We start from the raw sequence: 20,608 nt of genomic DNA on the forward strand, positions 1-20,608 counted from the left end.
AAAATATTGTGAAAGAGAAGCAAACCCCGTGTGTTGTGGGGTTTTTACCTCAGAGTGGATTGGGCCTGAAGTGTGTCTGAACTGAGCCCCTTGTGCTGTGTCTTTTGTTCTTGGGAAGGATTTCAGGTGGCAGAGCCATTCCTTGGGGTTAAAATGTGGTAAAAGTACTGAGAAAGAGAAGAAAAAAGAGAAGGAAACGGGTGTGTTTTATGGTTTTTACCTCAAGAGTGAACTAGGCCTGAAGTGTCTCTGAACTCTGCTCATGCTGGGCCTTTTTTCCAAGGATTTTCCGTGGCACAGCCATTCCTTGGGGTTAAAATATGGTAAAAATACAGAGAAAGAGAAGGAAACAGGGGTGTTTGATGGGTTAAAATGTGATCAAAATATTGTGAAAGAGAAGCAAACCCCGTGTGTTGTAGTGTTTTTATCTCAGAATGGATCAGGCCTGAAGTGTGTCTGAACTGAGCCCCTTGTGCTGTGTCTTTTCTTCTAGGGAAGGATTTCAGGTGGCAGAGCCATTCCTTGAAGTTCAAATGTGGTGAAAACAATGAAAAAGAGAAAATAACTGGTGTGTTGTAGGGTTCTTACTTCAGGTTTTTACTACAGTGGGAACAGGATGAGCTTTAAGGTCCTTTCCAACCCAAACCATTCTGTCATTGTGTGATTCTGTGAAATCCCCAAATTGTTCCCGGGAAAGGCTTTTGGTTCTGTCTGAAACACCAGGGCTCCAAACATCTCCAGTTTTCTCTCTTTGTGCTCTCATTGCTTTGTTCCCTCTGCATCATGAGCCAGAAACCGGGAAATCATCCTGGTTTGGGTTGTTATCCACAAAAAATGGGATTTTTCCCAGTTCTGTGTGGGCTTGGTACCCTGGCAAGGCTGGTCATTACTTTTAGAAATAAATAAGTTTGATTTCTTTTTAGTTTAGATTTCTTGGGACAGAGATGGGCGCTGGGCTTGGCACTGCTTGTTGGGCTTTTCAAAGCTTAAAAAATTCCCAATTCTGGGATTCTGGATCAGGGAGGAGCTGAAAAATTCCCAACTCTGGGATTCTGGATCAGAGAGGAGCTGAAAAAATTCCCAATTCTGGGATTCTGGATCAGGGAGGAGCTGAAAAAATCCCCAATTCTGTGATTCTGGATCAGGGAGGAGCTGAAAAAATTCCCAATTCTGTGATTCTGGATCAGGGAGGAGCTGCAGGTTGGCACAGGAATCCTCACCCTCACCTGTAACAGGCACAAATCTTCACAGAACTCCAAATTTCTGATCCTCTGAATCTTTTTTATGGCTTGGTCACATCTTTCATGATGATTTTTTTGGTTTCTTTTCTTTGGGTGTCATTGCCAAGTGCTGTTGGTGGGAATTCAAGGAGATGGGAAATTTCTGGGAGCAAGGACAGGAGCTTTGGGATGTCTGATTGAAACCTTTTAAGCTTTTCCAAGCTTTAAAAATTCCCAATTCTGTGATTCTGGATCAGGGAGGAGCTGCAGGTTGGCACAGGAATCCTCACCCTCACCCTCACCTGTAACAGGCCCAGATCTTCACAGAACTCCAAATTTCTGATCCTCTGAACCTTTTTTATGGCTTGGTCACATCTTTCATGATGATTTTTTTTGGTTCCTTTTCTCAGGGTATCATTGCCAAGTGCTGTTGGTGGGAATTCAAGGAGATGGGAAATTTCTGGGAGCAAGGACAGGAGCTTTGGGATGTCGGCATGAAAATATCCCCTGGTTTCGTCCCTGATCTCTTTGTCCAAGCTGGGATGATCAATGCTGTGCTGCATTTCCCATTTCTAAGATGAATTGTTGGGGTTTTTTCCCCTGACATTCACATTTTGATCTGAGATTTAAACTCTGTCTCGCGGTGAGGCAAAACCGGAGCCCTCCTACCTGATAAATTGAATATGGGACATTTTACAAGCTCTGTGTGTGTGTTTTCCCCTGCCAGACACATTACAAAATGCCTTTAGCTGATGTGTCGGGGCTCAGTTGGATTTATCAGGACAAGATTTAGTTTTTTTTCTGCTTCCACCTCCCTTTTTTTTACGTAGATGGAGCACAGAGAGGTTCTTGTTCCCATCGTGTGGCAGATGAATTCCTGCCCTCTGGCCACAGAAATGCTTTCAGCAACACATCGGGGTTTGGAGCTTTCTCTGAAGCATTTGACAAATCTCTGTGACTTTAAAAACCTGGGTTTCTGAAAACCTGGATTTCTAAAAACCTGGGTTTCTGAAAACCTGCATTTCTGAAAATGTGGATTTCTAAAAACCTGGATTTCTGAAAACCTGCATTTCTGAAAACCTGGGTTTCTAAAAACCTGGGTTTCTGAAAACCTGCATTTCTGAAAATGTGGATTTCTAAAAACCTGGGTTTCTGAAAACCTGGGTTTCTAAAAACCTGGGTTTCTGAAAACCTGCATTTCTGAAAATGTGGATTTCTAAAAACCTGGATTTCTGAAAACCTGGAATTCTGAAAACCTGGAATTCTGAAAACCTGGGTTTCTGAAAACGTGGATTTCTGAAAACCTGGGTTTCTGAAAACCTGCGTTTCTGAAAACCTGGGTTTCTAAAAACCTGGATTTCTGAAAACGTGGATTTCTAAAAAGCTGGATTTCTAAAAAGCTGGATTTCTGAAAACCTGAGTTTCTGAAAACCTGGGTTTCTGAAAACCTGGATTTCTGAAAGCCTGCATTTCTGAAAACTTGCATTTCTGAAAACCTGCATTTCTGAAAACCTGCATTTCTAAAAACCTGGGTTTCTGAAAACCTGTGTTTCTGAAAACCTGCATTTCTGAAAACCTGCATTTCTGAAAACCTGCTGTTCTAAAAACTTGCATTTCTGAACACCTGCATTTCTGAAAACCTGGGTTTCTAAAAACCCAGATTTCTAAAAACCCGGATTTCTAAAAACCCGGATTTCTAAAAGCCCTTCACTGAGTTGTTGGAACAACAGCAGAGGTTTTGCATGCAGAAGATATTTAGAAATAGATTAAATGATCAATTAACCCGGCAGAGGGAGGTCATTAATGGAATCTCTCTGCTGGAACTGCTTGTTTTGACCTGTTGTGAAAAGGGCAGGAGAAAATCTGTTTACATTGATTATTAAAGAGATTTTTCCTGAATGTTTTTTAACAGAACAACGATCTCCAAGTTGGCTGATGCCACTGAGGAATAAATTTTAAAGTTTTAATTGATAACTGTGAGAAACACAGCCCTGGTGCTTGGTGTTAGTTAAAAAACCAGCTCAGTGTGAGGAATTGCAGGGATGGGAATCAATAGAAAATTGGGAAATGGTGTCGTGGATGTTCACAGCTTGAACCTTGCTCATTTCTTCCCTTTAAAAACCAGGGGGGAGGAAAATGATGCTGTGAAAGCAGGGAAAATATATTTGAGAGAGATAGAATAGAGATTTATGAGCTCCTGAGTGGCACAGAGACAAGAAGGATAAATGTTGATTTTTTTTCTCTGACACACAAGAGCTGTTGGTGAAATGGGAATTAAATCCAAAGAAATCATTTCCTTGTGCAGGCTGAGTGACCAAACACAATTCTTGGGGAAAAAATCCTGATCCTGAAAGACACCACAACCTCTAAAAACATCAGGGAGTGCAATTCCACCCTCAGATCTCCCCAAATTTCAGTGTGAGGAGTCTGGGACCTCGTGTTGCTGCTGGGAAAAACGTGAAGCTGTAATATCCAATCTGTAATTTGGCTCTGCTCACTGGGAAAAGCAGAGAGCTCACATAAGGGAGGAGGAGATAAGCACTGCCTTGCCTAAATTACCTTTGTTTTGTTTTTTTTTTTCCCTCCTCTAAACGTTTATTTTTTTATGGGGGTGGGTAAAAATAAAAAAAAAAAAAAGCTCTCAACTCAGCTCCTGTTCCAGCCACGCATTTTCCTTGTTGGAAATATTTCACTCCAGCATATGTTAATTAATCCTGGTGTTTGCAGTTCCAGCTGGCTAATAATTTGTCACTGCAAAAAAAAAAAAACAAAACAAAACAAAACAACAAACAAAAAAAAAAAAAAAAAACACAAAATAATTCAGTAAATTGTTGTTGCCACGAACTTGATGGATGTGAGCTCAGAAAACACCGCAGGCTCAAAAAACCCAGCAGTGTGAGAAGGTCTTGTCAGGGATTTTTTCCCCTTCAATGTCCTTTTTTTTGTTTTTTTTTTGCTTCCTGAGCTGAGACAGGACATGCTTGGCTGTGTCTGAGAGCAGGCAGTGATTATGGCTTTTGGGATAATTACACATTTATCAGCCCAGCACGGCAGGAGAGCAGCGTGGCTCTGTCCTGCTTGTCAGGATCCCTCCAGACCTTGCCCAGAGGTCCTTGATGGAAGCTGTGAGGGAAATAAAAATAAACCGAAGCACTCTTCACTCTCCTGCAGCCTCTGTTGCTGCTCCTCGTTACAGCCAGGCGCTTAATTAGTGCATGCAAACATCCTGCTTGGAGCACGATGGAGCGCCTCTCAACTCAGCCACTTGTGGTCGTGCTGCGCCTTTTTTCAGAGGGTTTCGTCAGTGGTAGAGACATTCCTTGGGGTTGAAATGTGGTGAAAATACTGAGAAAGAGGAGGAAATGGGCTTAGTTTAGGGTTTTTACCTCAGAGTGGATCAGGCCTGAAGTGTCTCTGAACTGAGCCACTTCTGCTCATCCTGTGCCTTTTCTTCTTGAGAGGGATTTTGTGTGGCAGAGCCATTCCTTGGGGTTGAAATGTGGTGAAAATACTGAGAAGGAGGAAGAAAAAGAGAAGGAAATGGGCGTTGTTTAGGGTTTTTACCTCAAGTGTGAATTACACCTGAAGTGTCTCTGAGCTGTGACACTTCTGCTCATCCTGTGCCTTTTCTTCTTGAGAGGGATTTTGTGTGGCAGAGCCATTCCTTGGGGTTGAAATGTGGTGAAAATACTGAGAAAAAGAAGGAAATGGGCTTAGTTTAGGGTTTTTACCTCAGAGTGGATCAGGCCTGAAGTGTCTGAACTCAGCCAGTTGTGATCGAGCTGGGCCTTTTTTTCAGAGGGTTTTGTCAGTGGTAGAGACATTCCTTGGGGTTGAAATGTGGTGAAAATACTGAGAAAGAGGAGGAAAAAGAGAAGGAAATGGGCGTTGTTTAGGGTTTTTACCTCAAGTGTGAATTAGGCCTGAAGTGTCTCTGAACTGAGTCACTTCTGCTCATCCTGTGCCTTTTCTTCTTGAGAGGGATTTTGTGTGGCAGAGCCATTCCTTGGGGTTAAAATGTGATGAAAATACTGAGAAAAATAAGGAAATGGGCTTAATTTAGGGTTTTTACCTCAGAGTGGATCAGGCCTGAAGTGTCTGAACTCAGCCAGTTGTGATCGTGCTGGGCCTTTTTTTCAGAGGGTTTTTCATTCATAGAACCATTTCTTGGGACTAAAACATGGTAAAAACACTGAGAAAGAGAAGGATAAAGAAGGAAATAGGTGTGGTTGATGGTTTTTACCTCAGAATGGATCTAGGCCTGAAGTGGCTCTGAACTGAGCCACTTGTGATCGAGCTGGGCCTTTTTTCAGAGGGTTTTGTCAGTGGTAGAGACATTCCTTGGGGTTGAAATGTGGTGAAAATACTGAGAAAGAGGAGGAAAAAGAGAAGGAAAAGGGCGTTGTTTAGGGATTTTACCTCAAGTGTGAATTAGGCCTGAAGTGTCTCTGAACTGAGTTACTTCTGCTCATCCTGTGCCTTTTCTTCTTGAGAGGGATTTTGTGTGGCAGAGCCATTCCTTGGGGTTGAAATGTGGTGAAAATACTGAAAAAAAGGAGGAAATGGGCTTAGTTTAGGGTTTTTACCTCAGAGTGGATCAGGCCTGAAGTGTCTGAACTCAGCCAGTTGTGATCGTGCTGGGCCTTTTTTTCAGAGGGTTTTTCATTCATAGAACCATTTCTTGGGACTAAAACGTGGTAAAAACACTGAGAAAGAGAAGGATAAAGAAGGAAATAGGTGTGGTTGATGGTTTTTACCTCAGAGTGGATTAGGCCTGAAGTGTCTCTGAACTGAGCCACTCCTGCTCATCCTGTGTCTTTTCTTTTTGTAAGGGATTTTGGGTGGCAGAGCCATTCCTTGGGGGTTAAAATGTGGTAAAAATACTGAGAAGGAGTAAGAAACTGGTGTATTTTAGAGGTTTTTACCTCAGAGTGGATCAGGCCTGAAGTTTCTCTGAACTGAGCCACTTGTGCTCATGCTGGGCCTTTTTTCCAAGGGTTTTTTTCAGTGGCAGAGCCATTCCTTGGCGTTAAAACGAGGTAAAAATACTGAGAAAGATAAGAAAATGGGGGTGTTTGATGGGTTAAACTGTGGTAAAAACATTGTGAAAGAAAAGTAAACCCTGTGTGTTGTAGGGTTTTTACCTTAGAGTGGGTTAGGCCTGAAGTGTGTCTGAACTGAGCCACTTGTGCTCATGCTGGGTCTTTTCTTCTTGTAAGGGATTTTGTGTGGCAGAGCCATTCCTTGAAGTTCAAATGTGGTAGAAATTCTGAGGAAGAGTAAGAAACTGGTTTATTTTAGAGTTTTTACCTCAGAATGGGTTTGGCCCGAAGTGTCTCTGAACTGAGACACTTGTTCTTGTGCTGGGCCTTTTTTTCAGAGGGTTTTTTCAGAGGCAGAGCCATTCCTTGGGGTTAAAACATGGTAAAGACATGAAAAAAGAGTAAACAGGTATCTTTTGGCATTTTTTTACCTCAGAACAGATTGGGCCTGAAGTGTCTCTGAACTGTGACACTTGTGCTCATGCTGGGCAATTTTTCCGAGGGATTTTCAGTGGTAGAGCCATTCCTTGGGATTAAAATGTGATAAAAACAGTGAGAAAGAGAAAATAACTGGTGTGGTTTAGGGTTTTTACCTCAGAGTGGATCAGGCCTGAAGTGTTTCTGTACAAAGCCACTTGTCCTGGGCTGTTTTTTCAGAGGGTTTTTTGGTAGTAGAGCCATTCCTTGGGGTTAAAATGTGGTAAAAATACTGAGAAAGAGAAGGAGAAGGAAATGGGTGTGTGTTATGGGTTAAAATGTGGTTAAAACAATGAAAAAGAGAAGGGTTTTTACCTCAGAATGGATTAGGCCTGAAGTGTCTCTAAACTGATCCATTTCTGCTCATGCTGGGCCTTTTTGGGTGGCAGAGCCATTCCTTGGGGTTAAAATGTGGTGAAAATACTGAGAAAGAGAAAATAACTGGTGTGGTTTAGGTTTTTTACCTCAGAATGGATTTGGCCTGAAGAATCTCTGAACTGAGCCGCTTGTGCTGGGCCTTTTTTTCCAAGGATTTTTGAGTGGCAGAGCCATTCCTTGGGGGTTAAAATGTAGTGAAAATACAGAGAAAGAGAAGAAAATGGGTCTGTTTGATGGGTTAAAATGTAGTAAAACCATTGTGAAAGAGTAGAAAACTGGAGTGTTGTGGGGTTTTTACCTCAGAATGGATTAGGCCTGAAGTGTCTCTGAACTGTGACACTTGTGCTTGTGCTGTGTCTTTTCTTCTTGGGAGGGATTTTGGGTGGCAGAGCCTTTCCTTGGGGTTAAAATACTGAGAAAGAGAAGAAAACAGGTATGTTTTAGGGTTTTTACCTCAGAATGGGTTTGGCCTGAAGTGTCTCTGAAATGAGACACTTGTGCTTGTGCTGGGCCTTTCTTCAGAGGGTTTTTGGGTGGCAGAGCCATTCCTTGGATGGTAAAATATGGCAAAAACATTAAGAAAGAGAAGGAAATGGGTGTTTTTTATGGGTTAAAATATGATAAAAACATGGTGAAAGAGAAGAAAACTGGCGTGTTTTAGGCTTTTTACCTCAGAATGGATCAGGCTTCAATTATCTTTTAACTGAGCCATTTCTGCTCATGCTGGGCCTTTTTGGGTGGCAGAGCCATTCCTTGGCGTTAAAATGTGGTAAAAATACAGAGAAAGAGAAGAAAATGGGGGTGTTTGATGGGTTAAAATGTAGTAAAACCATTGTGAAAGAGTAGAAAACTGGAGTGTTGTGGGGTTTTTACCTCAGAATGGATCAGGCCTGAAGTGTGTCTGAACTGAGCCACTTGTGCTTGTGCTGTGTCTTTTCTTCTTGGGAGGGATTTTGGGTGGCAGAGCCATTCCTTGAAGTTCAAATGTGGTAGAAATTCTGAGGAAGAGTAAGAAACTGGTTTATTTTAGAGTTTTTACCTCAGAATGGGTTTGGCCCGAAGTGTCTCTGAACTGAGACACTTGTTCTTGTGCTGGGCCTTTTTTTCAGAGGGTTTTTTCAGAGGCAGAGCCATTCCTTGGGGTTAAAACATGGTAAAGACATGAAAAAAGAGTAAACAGGTATCTTTTGGCATTTTTTTACCTCAGAACAGATTGGGCCTGAAGTGTCTCTGAACTGTGACACTTGTGCTCATGCTGGGCAATTTTTCTGAGGATTTTCAGTGGTAGAGCCATTCCTTGGGATTAAAATGTGATAAAAACAGTGAGAAAGAGAAAATAACTGGTGTGGTTTAGGGTTTTTACCTCAGAATGGATCAGGCCTGAAGTGTTTCTGTACTAAGCCACTTGTCCTGGGCCGTTTTTTCAGAGGGTTTTTTGGTAGCAGAGCCATTCCTTGGGGTTAAAATGTGGTAAAAATACTGAGAAAGAGAAGGAGAAGGAAATGGGTGTGTGTTATGGGTTAAAATGTGGTTAAAACAATGAAAAAGAGAAGGGTTTTTACCTCAGAATGGATTAGGCCTGAAGTGTCTCTAAACTGATCCATTTCTGCTCATGCTGGGCCTTTTTGGGTGGCAGAGCCATTCCTAGGGGTTAAAATGTGGTGAAAATACTGAGAAAGAGAAATTCCTAGGGGTTAAAATGTGGTGAAAATACTGAGAAAGAGAAAATAACTGGTGTGGTTTAGGTTTTTTACCTCAGAATGGATTTGGCCTGAAGAATCTCTGAACTGAGCCGCTTGTGCTGGGCCTTTTTTTCCAAGGATTTTTGAGTGGCAGAGCCATTCCTTGGGGGTTAAAATGTAGTGAAAATACAGAGAAAGAGAAGAAAATGGGTCTGTTTGATGGGTTAAAATGTAGTAAAACCATTGTGAAAGAGTAGAAAACTGGAGTGTTGTGGGGTTTTTACCTCAGAATGGATTAGGCCTGAAGTGTCTCTGAACTGTGACACTTGTGCTTGTGCTGTGTCTTTTCTTCTTGGGAGGGATTTTGGGTGGCAGAGCCTTTCCTTGGGGTTAAAATACTGAGAAAGAGAAGAAAACAGGTATGTTTTAGGGTTTTTACCTCAGAATGGGTTTGGCCTGAAGTGTCTCTGAAATGAGACACTTGTGCTTGTGCTGGGCCTTTCTTCAGAGGGTTTTTGGGTGGCAGAGCCATTCCTTGGATGGTAAAATATGGCAAAAACATTAAGAAAGAGAAGGAAATGGGTGTTTTTTATGGGTTAAAATATGATAAAAACATGGTGAAAGAGAAGAAAACTGGCGTGTTTTAGGCTTTTTACCTCAGAATGGATCAGGCTTCAATTATCTTTTAACTGAGCCATTTCTGCTCATGCTGGGCCTTTTTGGGTGGCAGAGCCATTCCTTGGCGTTAAAATGTGGTAAAAATACAGAGAAAGAGAAGAAAATGGGGGTGTTTGATGGGTTAAAATGTAGTAAAACCATTGTGAAAGAGTAGAAAACTGGAGTGTTGTGGGGTTTTTACCTCAGAATGGATCAGGCCTGAAGTGTGTCTGAACTGAGCCACTTGTGCTTGTGCTGTGTCTTTTCTTCTTGGGAGGGATTTTGGGTGGCAGAGCCATTCCTTGAAGTTCAAATGTGGTAGAAATTCTGAGGAAGAGTAAGAAACTGGTTTATTTTAGAGTTTTTACCTCAGAATGGGTTTGGCCCGAAGTGTCTCTGAACTGAGACACTTGTTCTTGTGCTGGGCCTTTTTTTCAGAGGGTTTTTTCAGAGGCAGAGCCATTCCTTGGGGTTAAAACATGGTAAAGACATGAAAAAAGAGTAAACAGGTATCTTTTGGCATTTTTTTACCTCAGAACAGATTGGGCCTGAAGTGTCTCTGAACTGTGACACTTGTGCTCATGCTGGGCAATTTTTCTGAGGGATTTTCAGTGGTAGAGCCATTCCTTGGGATTAAAATGTGATAAAAACAGTGAGAAAGAGAAAATAACTGGTGTGGTTTAGGGTTTTTACCTCAGAATGGATCAGGCCTGAAGTGTTTCTGTACTAAGCCACTTGTCCTGGGCCGTTTTTTCAGAGGGTTTTTTGGTAGCAGAGCCATTCCTTGGGGTTAAAATGTGGTAAAAATACTGAGAAAGAGAAGGAGAAGGAAATGGGTGTGTGTTATGGGTTAAAATGTGGTTAAAACAATGAAAAAGAGAAGGGTTTTTACCTCAGAATGGATTAGGCCTGAAGTGTCTCTAAACTGATCCATTTCTGCTCATGCTGGGCCTTTTTGGGTGGCAGAGCCATTCCTAGGGGTTAAAATGTGGTGAAAATACTGAGAAAGAGAAATTCCTAGGGGTTAAAATGTGGTGAAAATACTGAGAAAGAGAAAATAACTGGTGTGGTTTAGGTTTTTTACCTCAGAATGGATTTGGCCTGAAGAATCTCTGAACTGAGCCGCTTGTGCTGGGCCTTTTTTTCCAAGGATTTTTGAGTGGCAGAGCCATTCCTTGGGGGTTAAAATGTAGTGAAAATACAGAGAAAGAGAAGAAAATGGGTCTGTTTGATGGGTTAAAATGTAGTAAAACCATTGTGAAAGAGTAGAAAACTGGAGTGTTGTGGGGTTTTTACCTCAGAATGGATTAGGCCTGAAGTGTCTCTGAACTGTGACACTTGTGCTTGTGCTGTGTCTTTTCTTCTTGGGAGGGATTTTGGGTGGCAGAGCCTTTCCTTGGGGTTAAAATACTGAGAAAGAGAAGAAAACAGGTATGTTTTAGGGTTTTTACCTCAGAATGGGTTTGGCCTGAAGTGTCTCTGAAATGAGACACTTGTGCTTGTGCTGGGCCTTTCTTCAGAGGGTTTTTGGGTGGCAGAGCCATTCCTTGGATGGTAAAATATGGCAAAAACATTAAGAAAGAGAAGGAAATGGTGTTTTTTATGGGTTAAAATATGATAAAAACATGGTGAAAGAGAAGAAAACTGGCGTGTTTTAGGCTTTTTACCTCAGAATGGATTAGGCTTGAATTATCTTTTAACTGATCCATTTCTGCTCATGCTGGGCCTTTTTGAGTGGCAGAGCCATTCCTTGGGGGTTAAAATGTAGTAAAAATACAGAGAAAGAGAAGAAAATGGGGGTGTTTGATGGGTTAAAATGTAGTAAAACCATTGTGAAAGAGTAGAAAATTGGTGTGTTGTGGGGTTTTTACCTCAGAATGGATCAGGCCTGAAGTGTCTCTGAACTGTGACACTTGTGCTTGTGCTGTGTCTTTTCTTCTTGGGAGGGATTTTGGGTGGCAGAGCCATTCCTTGAAGTTCAAATGTGGTAGAAATTCTGAGGAAGAGTAAGAAACTGGTTTATTTTAGAGTTTTTACCTCAGAATGGGTTTGGCCCGAAGTGTCTCTGAACTGAGACACTTGTGCTTGTGCTGGGCCTTTTTTTCAGAGGGTTTTTTCAGTGGCAGAGCCATTCCTTGGGGTTAAAACATGGTAAAGACATGAAAAAAGAGTAAACAGGTATCTTTTGGCATTTTTTTACCTCAGAACAGATTGGGCCTGAAGTGTCTCTGAACTGTGACACTTGTGCTCATGCTGGGCAATTTTTCCGAGGGATTTTCAGTGGTAGAGCCATTCCTTGGGATTAAAATGTGATAAAAACAGTGAGAAAGAGAAAATAACTGGTGTGGTTTAGGGTTTTTACCTCAGAATGGATCAGGCCTGAAGTGTTTCTGTACAAAGCCACTTGTCCTGGGCTGTTTTTTCAGAGGGTTTTTTGGTAGTAGAGCCATTCCTTGGGGTTAAAATGTGGTAAAAATACTGAGAAAGAGAAGGAGAAGGAAATGGGTGTGTGTTATGGGTTAAAATGTGGTTAAAACAATGAAAAAGAGAAGGGTTTTTACCTCAGAATGGATCAGGCCTGAAGTGTGTCTGAACTGTGACACTTGTGCTTGTGCTGTGTCTTTTCTTCTTGGGAAGGATTTCAGGTGGCAGAGCCATTCCTAGGGGTTAAAATGTGGTGAAAATACCGAGAAAGATTAGAAAACAAGTGTGTTCTAGGTTTTTTACCTCAGAATGGATTAAGCATGAACTGTCTCTGAGCTGAGCTGCTTGTGCTCATGCTGGGCCTTTTTTCCAAGGGATTTTCAGTGGTAGAGCCATTCCTTGGAGTTAAAATGTGGTAGAAAAAATGAATACCAGAAGTGGGTGTGTTTTATGGGTTAAAATGTGGTAAAAACAACGAGAAAAGAGAAAATAACTCTTGTGGTTTAGGTTTTTTACCTCAGGATGTGTTAGGCCTGAAGTGTCTCTGAACTGAGCCACTCCCACTCATCTTTTGCCTTTTTTTCTGAGGGTTTTTATGTGACAGAGCCATTCCTTGGGGGTTAAAATGTGGTAAAAACATCGAGAAAGTGTAGAGAACTGGTGTTTTGCAGGGTTTTTACCTCAGAAAGAATTCCATTGTGGGTTTTGAAACAAGTGACACAGCAGGAGGGAGCAGTATTATCTGTTGGTGGCATCTCAGGGAGGGAAAAAAACTTGTTCTCCCGTACCTTTTAGCAGGCATAGATACTGTTACCTTCTCTAAATGGTGTTTTAGTCAATAAATGGCTGTATTTTTAGCAACTTTTTTTCAGGCTTTGAAAAGCTTGAACCTCGGCTGCTAAGAAACCAAACTGCTCTGTCGTAGTCCTGGTGTTGGTGATAAAGAAAGCCCTGAAATGTTGTAATAAAAATGTTGTAATAAAAAGGGAGCAGCAAAAAGTCAAATAATTGGCATTTGAGCTTTCAGAAATGCCTGCTCTGGGCAATCATCAAAGCTGCAGCTTTTGAAACGTGTCAGTGAGTAAGGTTTGCCACCTGCTTTGTCAGAATATTCCCTGATTCTGGGTTTATTCACAGGGAATTGTGGCTGCTGAATGAATTCTTGCTGAATTTATTCCCAGGCTGCCCTGTGGTAAAGCAGAGGTGGCAAAGATCAGAATCAGGGAGGCAATTTCAGTAATGGCTGGGGATGTGTTATATGTGGGTTACAGTGACAATTTTCCCTTCAGAAACCTGTGGGGTCATTTTGGGGCTTAATTCTGCATTTGGGGATGTCCCTGTGTGACACTCACAGTTGTGAGCACCAAAATGGTTTATTTGTGACATTTTAAACCTGTTTGAGGTGCTGGATCTTTGCTTTTCCCTGGGAACTTTCCTGGCCCAGGATTCCTGATTAAAATTCTTGATTTTCCTCTCTGGAATTCTGTGGTGAAGCAGAGGTGGTAAAGATCAGAATCAGGGAGGCAATTTCAGCAATGGCTGGGGATGTGTTATATGTGGGTTACAGTGACAATTTTCCCTTCAGAAACCTGTGGGGTCATTTTGGGGCTTAATTCTGCATTTCTGGATGTCCCTGTGTGACACTCACAGTTGTGGGCACCAAAAAGGGTTTATTTGTGACATTTTAAACCTGTTTGAGGTGATGGATGGTGCCAATCTTTGCTTTTCCCTGGGAACTTTCCTGGCCCAGGATTCCTGATTAAAATTCTTGATTTTTCCCTCCAAACATTCCAGTCTTCCCACAGGACTCCTTGGAAATGAAGGGCACCAAAAAGGGTTTATTTGTGACATTTTAAACCTGTTTGAGGTGCTGGATCTTCCCAATCCTTGCTTTTCCCTGGGAACTTTCCTGGCCCAGGATTCCTGATTAAAATTTTTGATTTTCCTCTCTGGAATTCTGTGGTGAAGCAGAGGTGGTAAAGATCAGGATCAGGGAGGCAATTTCAGCAATGGCTGGGGATGTGTTATATGTGGGTTACAGTGACAATTTTCCCTTCAGAAACCTGTGGGGTCATTTTGGGGCTTAATTCTGCATTTGGGGATGTCCCTGAGCAGTGTCCCTGTGTGACACCCACGGTTGTGGGCACCAAAATGGTTTATTTGTGACATTTTAAACCTGTTTGAGGTGCTGGATCTTCCCAGGCTTTGCTCTTCCCCAAGTGAAGACCAGGAACTTTCCAAGTTTTTGAGGTGGCTGAGTTGGTTTGGAGCCTTCTTTGCAATTTTTGGGTGGCTGAGTTGCTTTAGATAATTCTTTCCAAATTTTTGGAGTGGCTGAGTTGGTTTGGATCCTTTCCAATTTTTTAGGGTGCCTGACTTGTTTCAGATCCTGCTTTCCAATTTTTTAGGGTGACTGAGTTGGTTTGGTTCCTTCTTTCCACTTTTATGGGCTGGATGGGCTGGTTTGGATCTTTCTTTCCAACTTTTTGGGGTTTAGATCCTTCTGTCCAATTTTTGGGGTGCCTGAGTTGGTTCCAATCCTTCTTTCCCATTTTTTATGGTTGCTGAGTTGGTTCAGATCCCTTTTTGCAATTTTGTGGGGTTCAGATCCTTCTTTCCAATTTTTTAGGGTGACTCGGTTGCTTTAGATCCTTCTTTCCAGTTTTTGGGGTGGCTGAGTTGGTTCCAATCCTTCTTTCCAATTTTTTATGGTGCCTGAGTTGCTTTCGATAATTCTCTCCAAGTTTTTGGGGTGAGTGAGTTGTTTTAGATCCTTCTTTGCTATTTTTGGGGTGCCTGAGTTGCTTTAGATAATTCTTTCCAAAGTTTTAGAGTGGCTCAGTTGGTTTAGATCCTTCTTTCCAATTTTTGGGGTGACTGATTTGTTTTAGATGCTTCTGTCCAATTTTATGGGGTGGCTGTGTTGATTTAGATCTTTCTTTCCAATTTTATGGGGTTTAGATCCTGCTTTCCAGTTTTTGAGGTGCCTGACTTGTCTTAGATCCTGCTTTCCAATTTTTTAGGGTGGGTGAGTTGGTTTGGATCCTTCTTTCCAATTCTATGGGCTGGATGTGCTGGTTTGGATCCTTCTTTCCAACTTTTTGGGGTTCAGATCCTTCTTTCCAATTTTTGGGTTGCCTGATTTGGTTCCGATCCTTCTTTCCAGTTTTTGGGGTGCCTGAGTTGGTTTGGATCCTTCTTTCCAATTCTATGGGCTGGATGTGCTGGTTTGGATCCTTCTTTCCAACTTTTTGGGGTTCAGATGCTTCTTTCCAATTTTTGGGGTTGCCTGATTTGGTTTAGATCCTTTTTTCCAATTTTATGGGGTGGCTGAGTTGGTTCAGATCCTTTTTTGCAATTTTGTGGGGTTCAGATCCTTCTTTCCAGTTTTTGGGGTGCCTGAGTTGGTTCCGATCCTTCTTTCCAAGTTTTTATGGTGCCTGAGTTGCTTTCGATAATTCTCTCCCAGTTTTTGGGTGCATGGCTTGGTCTCAATCCACGTTTGCAATTTTGGGGTGCCTGGGTCAGTTTCAATCCACGTTTTCAATTTTGGGGTGCCTGGGTCGGTTCTGATCCACGTTTGCAATTTTGGGGTGCCTGGGTTGGTTTCAATCCACGTTTGCAATTTTGGGGTGCCTGGGTCGGTTCTGATCCACGTTTGCATTTTTGGGGTGCCTGGGTTGGTTTCAATCCACGTTTGCAATTTTGGGGTGCCTGGGTCGGTTCTGATCCACGTTTGCAATTTTGGGGTGCCTGGGTTGGTTTCAATCCACGTTTGCAATTTTGGGGTGCCTGGGTCGGTTTCCATCCACGTTTGCAATTTTGGGGTGCCTGGGTCCATCTCGATCCACGTTTGCAATTTTGGGGTGCCTGGGTCGGTTTCCATCCACATTTGCAATTTTGGGGTGCCTGGGTTGGTTTCAATCCACGTTTGCAATTTTGGGGTGCCTGGGTCGGTTCCAATCCACGTTTGCAATTTTGGGGTGCCTGGGTTGGTTTCAATCCACGTTTGCATTTGTGGGGTGCCTGGGTCAGTTTCCATCCACATTTGCAATTTTGGGGTGCCTGGGTCCGTCTCGATCCACGTTTGGATTTTTGGGGTGCCTGGGTCGGTTCTGATCCACATTTGCAATTTTGGGGTGCCTGGGTTGGTTTCCATCCACGTTTGCAATTTTGGGGTGCCTGGGTCGGTTCCAATCCACGTTTGGATTTTTGGGGTGCCTGGGTCGGTTCCAATCCACGTTTGCAATTTTGGGGTGCCTGGGTCGGTTCCAATCCACGTTTGGATTTTTGGGGTGCCTGGGTCAGTTTCAATCCACGTTTGCAATTTTGGGGTGCATGGCTTGGTCTCAATCCACGTTTGCAATTTTGGGCTGCCTGGGTCGGTTCCAATCCACGTTTGGATTTTTGGGGTGCCTGGGTCGGTTCTGATCCCTCCCGAGTTGTTTCTGTTTTCCCCAATTTTTGGTGCCTCCGGAGCTTCAGATCCCTCTTCCCAAGTTTGGGGCGTTCAGATCCGGCCTCCCAATTATCTGGGATTATCTGGGATTATTTCAGATTATTTGGGATTATCTGGGATTATTTCAGATTATTTGGGATTATTTCAGATTATTTGGGATTATTTCAGATAATTTCAGATTATTTGGGGTTATTTGGGATTATTTCAGATTATTTGGGATTATCTGGGATTATTTCAGATTATTTGGGATTATTTCAGATTATTTGGGATTATTTCAGATAATTTCAGATTATTTGGGATTATTTCAGATAATTTCAGATTATTTGGGGTTATTTGGGATTATTTCAGATAATTTCAGATTATTTGGGATTATCTGGGATTATTTCAGATTATTTCAGATGATTTTGGATTATTTGGGGTAATTTGGGATTATCTGGGATTATTTTGGATTATCTGGGATTATTTGGGATTATTTCAGATTATTTTGGATTATCTGGGATTCTTTGGGATTATTTCAGATTGTTTTGGATTTTTTGGGATTATTTCAGATTATTTTGGATCATTTGGGGTAATTTGGGATTATCTGAGATTATTTGGGATTATCTGGTATTTGTCGTTATCTGGGATTTTTGGGATTATTTCAGATTATTTCAGATTATCTGGGATTATTTGGGGTTATTTGGGATTATTTCAGATTATTTGGGATTATCTGGGATTATTTGGGGTTATTTCAGAATATTTTGGATTATTTTGGATTATTTCAGATTATTTTGGATTATTTGGGGTTATTTGGGATTACTTCAGATTATTTGGGATTATCTGGGATTATTTGGGATTATTTCAGATTATTTTTTATTATCTGGGATTATTTGGGGTTCTTTGGGATTATTTCAGATTATTTGTGGTCATCTGGGATTATTTCAGATTATTTCGGATTATCTGGGATTATTTGGGGTTATCTGGAATTATTTCAGATTATTTGGGATTATTTTTGATTATCTAGGATTTTTTGGGATGATTTCAGATTATTTTGGATTATTTGGGGTAATTTGAGATTATCTGGGATTATTTGGGATTATCTGGGATTATTTGGGGTTATCTGGGATTATTTGGGATTATTGGGGGTTATTTGGGATTTTTTTGGGATTATCTGGGATTATTTCGGATTGTCTCAGATTATTTCAGATTATCTGGGATTATTTCGGATTATTTCGGATTATCTGGGATTTTTTGGGGTTCTTTGGGATTATTTCAGATTATTTGGGGTTATTTCAGATGATTTGGGATTATCTGGGATTATTTGGGATTATTTTGGATTATTTGTGGTTATCTGGGATTATTTGGGGTTATTTCAGATTATTTTGGATTATTTGGGGTAATTTGGGATTATCTGGGGTTATTTGGGATTATTTGGGATTATTTGGAATTACTTCAGATTATTCGGGATTATTTGGGATTATTTCAGATTATTTGGGATTATTTCTGATTATTTCGGATTATCTGGGATTATTTCAGATTATTTGGGATTCTGTGGGATTATATGGGGTTATTTCAGATTATTTGGGATTATTTTGGATTATTTCAGATTATTTTGGATTATTTGGGGTAATTTGGGATTATCTGGGATTATTTGGGATTATTGGGGTTATTTGGGATTATTTGGGATTATTTCAGATTATTTTGGATTATCTGGGATTTTTTTGGATTATTTGGGGTTATTTGGGGTTATTAATTATCTCACAGTGATCACCGTTAATTATCTCACAGTGATCAGCGTTAATTATCTCACAGTGATCACCGTTAATTATCCCACAGTGATCACCGTTAATTATCTCACAGTGATCACCGTAATTATCTCACAGTGATCACTGTTAATTATCCCACAGTGATCACCGTTAATTATCTCACAGTGATCACCGTTAATTATCCCACAGTGATCACCGTTAATTATCTCACTCATTGATCACCGTTAATTATCTCACTCATTGATCACCGTTAATTATCTCACTCATTGATCACCGTTAATTATCCCACAGTGATCACCGTTAATTATCTCACCCATTGATTACCGTTAATTATCTCACTCATTGATCACCGTTAATTATCTCACCCATTGATCACCGTTAATTATCCCACAGTGATCACCGTTAATTATCCCACAGTGATCACCGTTAATTATCTCACAGTGATCACCGTAATTATCTCACAGTGATCACCGTTAATTATCCCACAGTGATCACCGTTAATTATCCCACAGTGATCACCGTTAATTATCTCACAGTGATCACCGTAATTATCTCACAGTGATCACCATTAATTATCTCACAGTGATCACCGTTAATTATCTCACAGTGATCACCGTTAATTATCCCACAGTGATTACCGTTAATTATCCCACAATGATCACCATTAATTATCTCACCCATTGATCACCGTTAATTATCTGACCCATTGATCACCGTTAATTATCTCACTCATTGATCGCCGTTAATTATCCCACAGTGATCACTGTTAATTATCCCACAGTGATCACCGTTAATTATCTCACTCATTGATCACCATTAATTATCTCACAGTGATCACGGTTAATTATCTCACCCATTGATCACCGTTAATTATCTCACAGTGATCACCGTTAATTACCTTACAGTGATCACCGTTAATTATCCCACAGTGATCACCGTTAATTATCCCACAGTGATCACCGTTAATTATCTCACCCATTGATCACCGTTAATTATCTCACTCATTGATCGCCGTTAATTATCTCACAGTGATCACCGTTAATTATCCCACAGTGATCACCGTTAATTATCTCACAGTGATCAGCGTTAATTATCTCACAGTGATCACCGTTAATTATCCCACAGTGATCACCGTTAATTATCTCACTCATTGATCGCCATTAATTATCTCACAGTGATCACCGTTAATTATCTCACTCATTGATCACCGTTAATTATCTCACAGTCATCACCGTTAATTATCTCACAGTGATCACCGTTAATTATCTCACAGTGATCACCGTTAATTACCTTACAGTGATCACCGTTAATTATCCCACAGTGATCACCGTTAATTATCTCACCCATTGATCACCGTTAATTATCCCACAGTGATCACCGTTAATTATCCCACAGTGATCACCGTTAATTATCTCACAGTGATCACCGTTAATTATCCCACAGTGATCACCGTTAATTATCTCACAGTGATCACCGTTAATTATCTCACTCATTGATCACCGTTAATTATCTCACAGTGATCACCGTTAATTATCTCACTCATTGATCGCCGTTAATTATCCCACAGTGATCACTGTTAATTATCCCACAGTGATCACCGTTAATTATCTCACTCATTGATCACCATTAATTATCTCACAGTGATCACCGTTAATTATCCCACAGTGATCACCGTTAATTATCTCACTCATTGATCACCATTAATTATCTCACTCATTGATCACCGTTAATTATCTCACCCATTGATCACCGTTAATTATCCCACAGTGATCACCGTTAATTATCTCACTCATTGATCACCATTAATTATCTCACAGTGATCACCGTTAATTATCTCACCCATTGATCACCGTTAATTATCTCACTCATTGATCGCCGTTAATTATCTCACAGTGATCACCGTTAATTATCCCACAGTGATCACCGTTAATTATCCCACAGTGATCACCGTTAATTATCTCGTTAATTATTATAATGAGGTGGGAGCTGCTCATCCCAAAGGGATTTTTGTGGGATTTTTCATGGAATCTCTGTGACCCAGGAGTGTATTAATTACAGCCTAATTAATGAATGAATTAATTAACACAGGCCAGGTTGCATTAATGGGAATTTCTGTGCATTAATGGGAATTTCTGTGCATTAATTGGAATTTCTGTGCATTATTGGGGATTTCTGTGCATTAATGGGAATTTCTGTGCATCGTTTCAGCAAAACAGCACCGGAAATTTCACTTTTAATGCTTAAAAACCTCACCTGGAAATGCCAGAAATTCTTCCTGAATTCACTTAAAACTCAAAATTTGTGGATTTTAAACAGGAATGGGATTTTTCCATGCAGGAGAGGAATAAAGGATAAATTTTAATATTTAATCCTTCAAATTCCTCACCTGGAAATGCCAGAAATTCTTCCTGAATTCACTTCAAACCCAAAATTGGTGGATTTTAACCAGAAATGGGATTTTTCCATGCAGGAGAGGAATAAAGGGTAAATTTTAATATTTCATCCTTAAAAACCTCACCTGAAA

General features: G+C 40.9%; 1 protein-coding gene across 1 annotated transcript in view; it reads left to right on the plus strand.

Moving 5' to 3' along the window:
* The window catches only part of ELP3 (elongator acetyltransferase complex subunit 3), a 198,767-nt gene that overhangs the window by 63,034 nt on the left and 115,125 nt on the right, over positions 1-20,608 (plus strand). The gene's annotated exons all lie outside the window — the stretch shown is intronic.

The sequence above is a fragment of the Ammospiza caudacuta genome, chromosome 3, assembly GCF_027887145.1.
Source record: "Ammospiza caudacuta isolate bAmmCau1 chromosome 3, bAmmCau1.pri, whole genome shotgun sequence".
Classification (NCBI taxonomy): Eukaryota; Metazoa; Chordata; class Aves; order Passeriformes; family Passerellidae; genus Ammospiza; species Ammospiza caudacuta.